This window comes from Struthio camelus, chromosome W (assembly GCF_040807025.1).
Source record: "Struthio camelus isolate bStrCam1 chromosome W, bStrCam1.hap1, whole genome shotgun sequence".
NCBI classification, from domain to species: Eukaryota; Metazoa; Chordata; class Aves; order Struthioniformes; family Struthionidae; genus Struthio; species Struthio camelus.
This window is the reverse complement of record NC_090981.1, coordinates 15214002-15220409: the sequence shown is the minus strand read 5'-3', so window position 1 is coordinate 15220409 and position 6408 is coordinate 15214002. Positions and strand designations below refer to the sequence as shown.

The window sequence follows — 6408 nt, the reverse complement described above, 5'->3', positions numbered from 1 at the left end:
CGGAGACAGACATAGGGAGAGAAAGAAACAGGCATACAAACAGAGAAAGAGAGAGACAAAGAAAGAGACAGAGACAGAGACACAGATACAGAGACAGACAGAGTCAGAGACGGACGGAGAGCCAGAGATAGACAGCAAAAGAGACAGAGCGAGAGAAAGAGATAGAGAAAGATAGAGACAGAGTAAGGGACAGATTGACAGAGACAGAAAGACAGACAGACAGAGACATAGACAGATAGACAGAAAGAGAAAGAGAATGACAGAGACCCACAGAGGCAGACACAGAGACAATGACCCTCTTTCTCCTTGCTTTGCTCATCTTTCGCCTTACTTTGCCCCTCTTTCTCTTTCCCCGCCCCTCTTTCTCTTTCACCTTATTTGGCCCTTCTTTCTCTTTCTCTGCCCGTTTCACCTTTTCTGACCCTCTTTCTCATTTTTCCGCACCTCTTTCTTTCTCTGCCACTCTTTGTCTTTCTCCTTACTTTGCCCCTGTTCCTCCTCCTCCTTTCTTTGCCCCTGTTCCTCCTCCTCCTTACTTTTGCCCTCTACCTCCTCCTCCTTACTTTGCCCAGCTTTCTTTCTCCTCACTTTGCCCCTCTTCCTCCTCCTCCTTACTTTGACCCTCTTTCTCCTCCTCCTTTCTCTGTCCCTTTCTCCTCACTTTACCCCCTTTCTTTCTTCTCCCCTCTTTCTCTTTCTCATTGCTTTGCCCCTCTTTCTCCTTACTTTGCCCCTTTCCCTTTCTCTGCTCCTTTCTATTTCTCCTTAGCCGCCCCTCTTTTCCTTCTCCTCCCTCTCTTTCTCCTTCTTTGCCCCTCCTTCTCTTTCTCTTTGCTTTGCCCGTCTTTCTTTCTGCGCCCCTTTCTCTTTCTCCATCCCTCTTTCTCTTTCTCTTTCTCTTGTTTGCCCCTCTTTCTCTTTCTCTTTCTCTGCCCCTTTCTCCTTACTTTGCCTTTCTTTCTCTGCCCCTTTTCTCTTTCTCCTCATGTTGCCTCTCTTTCTCCTTCTCGGCCCCTCTATCTTTCTCCTTCTCCAGTCCTCTTTCTCTTTCTCCTTGTCCAGCCCTCCTCCTCTTTCTCTTTCACCTCACTTTGCCCCTCTTTCTCTTTCACTTTCTCAGCCCCTCTTTCTCTTTCTCCTTACTTGGCCCCTCTTTCTCTTTCTCCTTACTTTGCCTCTCTTTCTCCTTACTTTGCTTCTCTTTCACCTTACTTTTTCCCTCTTTCTCTTTCTTCACCCTTCTTTATCATTCTTCTTACTTTCCTCTCTTTCTCCTTTCTTTACCCCTTTCTTTGCTCCCCTTTCTCCACCCCTCTTTCGTTTTCTCCTTATCTTGCCCCTCTTTCTCTTTCACTCTTTCTCTCTTTATTCCCTTTACCTTTCTTTCTTTCCCTTTCCCTTTCCCTTTCTCTTTCTTTCTTTCTCTTTCTCTTTCTCTTTCTTTCTCTTTCTCTTTCTTATTTCCTTTCCCTTTCTCTCTTTCTTTCCTTCCCTTTTCCCTTTCCCTTTCTCTTTCTCTCTTTCTTTCTTCACCCCTTTATCTTTCTCCTTACTTTTGCCCCCTTTCTTTCTCTGCCCCTCTTTCTCCCTCTCCGTATTTTCCCCCTTTCTCTTTCTCCACCCATATTTTTCTTTACTTTGCCCCTCTTTCTTTCTTCTTACTTGACCCCTCTTTCTCTTTCTCTCTCTTTCCCCTTACTTTGCCTCTCTTTCTCCTTACTTTCCCCTTTCTCTTTCTCTACCCTTCTTCCTTTCTCCTTCTTTTATGTTTCTCCTTACTTTGCCCCTCTTTCTCTTTCTCCGTCCCTCTTTCTTTCTCCTTACTTTGCCCCTTTCTTTCTCTGCCCCTCTTACTTTCTCCTTACTCTGCCCCCTTTCTTTCTCCTTCTTTTGACCCTCTTTCTCTTCCTCTGTCCTTCTTTCTCTTTCTCCTTACTTTGCCCCTCTTTCCCTTTCCCAGGCACGCTTTATCTTTCTTCTTACTTTGCCCCTCTTCCTCATTCTCCACCCGTCTTTCTCTTTCCCCTTACTCTTCCCCTCTTTCTCTTTCTCCTTCCTTTACACCTTTTTCTTTCTCTGCCCCTCTTTCTCTTTCTCCTTTCTTTGCCCATCTTTCTCTTTCTCTGCCCCTCCTTCTCTTTCTCCTTACTTTGCCCCTCTTTCTCCTTACTTTTCCTCTCTTTCTCTTTCTCTGTCCCTTTCTTTCTCCTTACTTTCCTCTCTTTCTCCTTTCTTTACCCCTCTTTCTCTTTCTCTTTCTCTTTCTTCACCCCTCTTTCTTTTTCCTTTGCCCCTCTTTCTCCTTTTTTGTCCCTCTTTCTTTCCTGACCCCTCTTCCTCTTTCTCCTTTCTTTTCTCCTTTCTTTCTCCTTCCTTTGCACCTTTCTTTCTCTGCCCCTAATTCACTTTCTAATTACTTTGCCTATCTTTATCCTTACTTTGCCTCTCATTCTCCTCACTTTGCTCCTTTCTCCTTTCTTTGCCCCTCTTTCTCTTTCTCTGTCCTTCCTTCTCTTTCTCCTCACTTTGCCCCTCTTTCTCTCTCTGCCCCTTTCTCCTTACTTTGCCCATCTTTCTCCTTTCTTTGCCCCTCTTTCTCTTTCTCTGCCACTCTTTTTTCCTTCTCAGCCCTTCTTTCTCCTTCCCTTCCACTCTTTCTCCTTCTCCACCCCTCCTTATCTTTCTTTCTCCTTACTTTACCCCTCTTTCCCTTTCTCTGCCACTCTTTCTCTTACTCCTTGCTTTGCCCCTTTCTCCTTTCTTTGCCCCTCTTTCTCTTTCTCAGCCCCTCTTTCTCTTCCTCCTTACTTTGCCCCTCTTTCTACTTCCTTTGCCCCTCTTACTCTTTCTCCTTTTTTACCCATCTTTCTTTCTTTCTCTTTCTCCTTACTTTGCCCGTCTTTGTCGTTCTCCGCCCCTTTCTTTCCCCTTTCTTGTCCCCTCTTCCTCTTTCTCTTTCCTTTGCCTCTTTCTCCTTCTCCTTATTTTGCCCCTTCTTCTCTTTCTTTCTTTCTCTTTCACTTTCACTTTCTTTCTCTTTCTCTTTCTCTCTCTTTCTCTTTCTCTTTTTCTTTCTCTTTCTTTCTCTTTCTCTCTCTTTCTCTTTCTCCTTCTCTCTTTCTCTCTCTTTCTCCTTACTTTGCCCTTCTTTCTCTTTACTTTACCTGTCCTTCTTTCTCCTTATTTTGCCTGTCCTCTTTCTCTTTCTCCGCCCCCTTTTCTCTTTCTCCTTCCTTTGCCCCTCTTTCTCTTGTGGACTCTGGTTGGACCATGCCTGAGCTCAGCGTTAGAATTAGGGCTACGGTTTGGAGGGAGGGAAAGGGTAGAGCACCACGTGGATTGGGACTGCAAAGGGCATGCCAAAGGCAAGGCGAGGCTGCCCCAAGACTCCTCCCAGGACAACTTTTTTGTTCAGAAGAGGAACAGGGCTTGTTGGCTGTGGTTCAGGCAAGCCTGAGCTCAGACTTAGGGTTAGTGTTAGGAGGGAGAGAAAGGGTAGAGCCCCATGTGGAGTGGGGCTGCAAAGGGCATGCCAAAGGAAATGTGGGATTGCCACAAGACTCCTCCCAGGACAACTTTTTGGTTCCAGAGTGGAACAGGGCTTGTGGGCTCTGGTTCGGGCCATGCCTGAGCTCAGCCTTAGGGTTAAGAGGGAGAGAAAAGGTAGAGCCTCACGTGGATTGTGGCTGCAAAGGGCATGCCAAAGGCAATGCGAGACTGCCCGAAGACTCCTCCCAGGACAACTTTTTTGCTCAGGAGAGGGACAGTATTTTAGAGAAGGAAATTGTAGCTGACTTTTAACTTCAGCTTAGCCTAAATCTGACTCTTGCTTAGCCTAAGTGCCTAAAGTAGGTGAAGCCTGCAGGCTGCAGGACTGAACTGTAACCCAAAGAACAGTGCTGATGATGCGACTGCAACATCAGCTAGAACCAGCCTTCAAGGATGCAGAACAGAGTGACCAGAATGAATAGAGATAAAAACTGACTTTCAGATAAGATAAGGTACTGTGGAGCAGTAACATAGCAACCGTCTAGCAACTGTCCCAGGATGCAGATATGAACCAATGAGAGGGAAACAGACCATTGACTCAGTAAAGAGGATTGGAAGACGCTTTCACTGGCAGACAGGGAAATAAATAAGACTGTAACAAGTCTTGAGCGGTTACTTTGTCGTACCATCATTTAATTAAATAATTAAATTAGCTGTTGCACGTTATGTGAAACTCAGCTCCTCGGAAACATAGGCTCGAACTGTTTCCATAACAGTCGGAGTGTTGGAGCAATGGAGCATCGGATCATCTGAGTGTTGGAGTGTCGGAGAGTCAGAGCATGTGAGTGTCGGAGCATCGGAGCACCTGAGTGTCAGAGCGTCGGAGTGTGGGAGTGTCTGATCGTCGGCACATAGGAGTGTCAGAGCATGAGCGTCGGAGTGTCTGAGTATCGGGGAGACGAAATGTTGGAGTGTTGGGATTTCAGAGTGTCGGAGGGTTGGAGTGCCTGAGTGTCTTGAGTGTCAGAGTGTCTGAGTTTCGGAGTGTTGGCAAGTCAGAGTGTCTTAGTGTCAGATTGTCAGAGAGTCGGAGCATCGGAGTGTTGGAGTGTCAAAGTGTGTGAGTGTCGGACTGTGTGGGTGTCAGAGTGCCTGAGTGGCTGAGTGTCGGAGTGTCAGAGCGTTGGATTGTCTGAGTGTCAGAGTCGAAGTGTCAGCATGTCAGAGTATCTGAATGTGGGAGTGAGGGACTGTGGGACTGTTTATGTGTCTGAGTGTCGGCGTGTCTGAGTGAATGTCGGAGTGTTGCAGTTTCGGAGCGTCAGTGTGTCTGAGTGTTGGAGCATCGGAGTACCTGAGCATCGGAGCATCAGAGTGTAAGAGCATCTGAGTGAGGGAGTGTCTGAGTGTTAGATTGAGTGCCGGAGCATCGGAGTGTCAGAGCATCAGAGCATCTGAGTGTCGGAGTGTCAAAGCGTATGACTTTTGGAGCGGAGTGTCAGAGTGTTCAAGTGTTGGAGCATCGGAGTGCGAGTGTCGGAGTGTCTGAGCATCAGAGCATCACAGCATCGGAGCGTCAGTGTTTGAATCTCTGAGTGTCTCAATGTCTGAGCGTCTGAGTGAGTGTCGGAGCGTCAAAGCATTGGAGTGTCAGAGTATCTGAGTGTTGGAGCGTCAGAGTATCTGAGTGTTGGAGCGTCAGAGTTTCAGAGTGTCTGAGTGTTCAAGTGTCTGAGTGTCACAGCGGGGAGCGGTGGAGCATCTGAGTCTCTGAGTGAGTGTCTGCGTGTCAGTGACGGAGTGTTGGAGTGTCAGAGCATATGAGTGTCGGAGGGTCGGAGTGTTTGTGTGTCAGAGCATCGGTGCGTCTGAGTGTCTGAGCATTGGGGGTGTCAGCATGTCAGAGCGTCTGAGGGTCTGAGTGCCTGAGTGTCAGCATGTCGGAGTGTTTGAGTGTCTGAATGTTGGCATGTCTGAGCTTCAGAGCGTCGGAGCGTCTGAGTGTGGGGGCGTCGGAGCGTCTGAGTGTCTGAGTCTCTGTGTGTCTGCATGTCAGTGTCGGAGGGTCGGCGCGTTTGTGTGTCTGTGTCTCTGAGCGTCGGAGCATCTGAGCGTCGGCGTGTCGGAGTGTCGGAATGTCAGAGCGTTGGAGTGTCTGAGTTTCTGCGTTGTCCGAGTGTCGGAGTGTCTGAGTGTCTTAGCATCGGAGTTTCAGAGTGTCGGAGTGCCAGAGTGTCAGAACATCTGAGTGTCTGAGGGACTGAGCATCAGAGTGTCCAAGTGTTGGAGCAACGGAGCATCTGAATGTCTGAGTGTTAGAGTGTCTGAGTGCCTGAGTGTCTGCATGTCGGAGCATTTGAGTGTCGAAGTGTCAGTGTTGAAGCGTCAGAATGTCGGAGTGTAGGAGCATCTGAATGTCTGAGTTTGGGAGCATCAGACCATCAGAATGTCTGAGTGTCGGAGCGTCGGACTGTTGAAGTGTCAAAATGTCGCAGTGTCAGAGTGTGAGAGTGTGTCTGAGTGTGGGAGCATGTGAGCGTCTCAGTGTGGGAGCGTTGGCGCATCGGAACATCTGAGTGTCGGAGTGTCAGTGTCTGAGTGTTGGAGGTTCGGAGGCTCAGAGCGGTGTCGGAGTGTATGAGTGTTGAAGTGTCTGTGTGTCAAAGTGTCAGAATGTCTGAGTGTCGGAGCGCCTGAATGTCCGAGTGTCTGAGTGTCGGAGCGCCTGAGTGTCGGAGCGTCTGAGTGTTGGAGTGTCAGAGTGTGACCACCGGTGCGTCAGAGTGTCTGAGTGTTGGAGCATCTGGGTGTCGGAGCATTGGAGCGTCTGAGTGTCTCAGTATCCAAGAGTCTGAGTGTCTGCATGTCAGCGTGTCTGAATGTCAAAGTGTCAGAGCATCTGAGTGTCGGAGGGTCGGA

The 6408-nt window shown here is 48.2% G+C and overlaps 1 protein-coding gene across 1 annotated transcript in view; it reads left to right on the top strand.

Moving 5' to 3' along the window:
• The first annotated feature begins 4202 nt into the window (after positions 1–4202).
• The window catches only part of LOC104151802 (pro-neuregulin-1, membrane-bound isoform), a 104767-nt gene continuing 102561 nt past the window's right edge, over positions 4203–6408 (top strand). The window contains exon 1 of the mRNA XM_068924592.1: positions 4203–4330. The gene's annotated coding sequence lies outside the window, so the exon portion shown is untranslated. The remainder of the gene's footprint in view (positions 4331–6408) is intronic.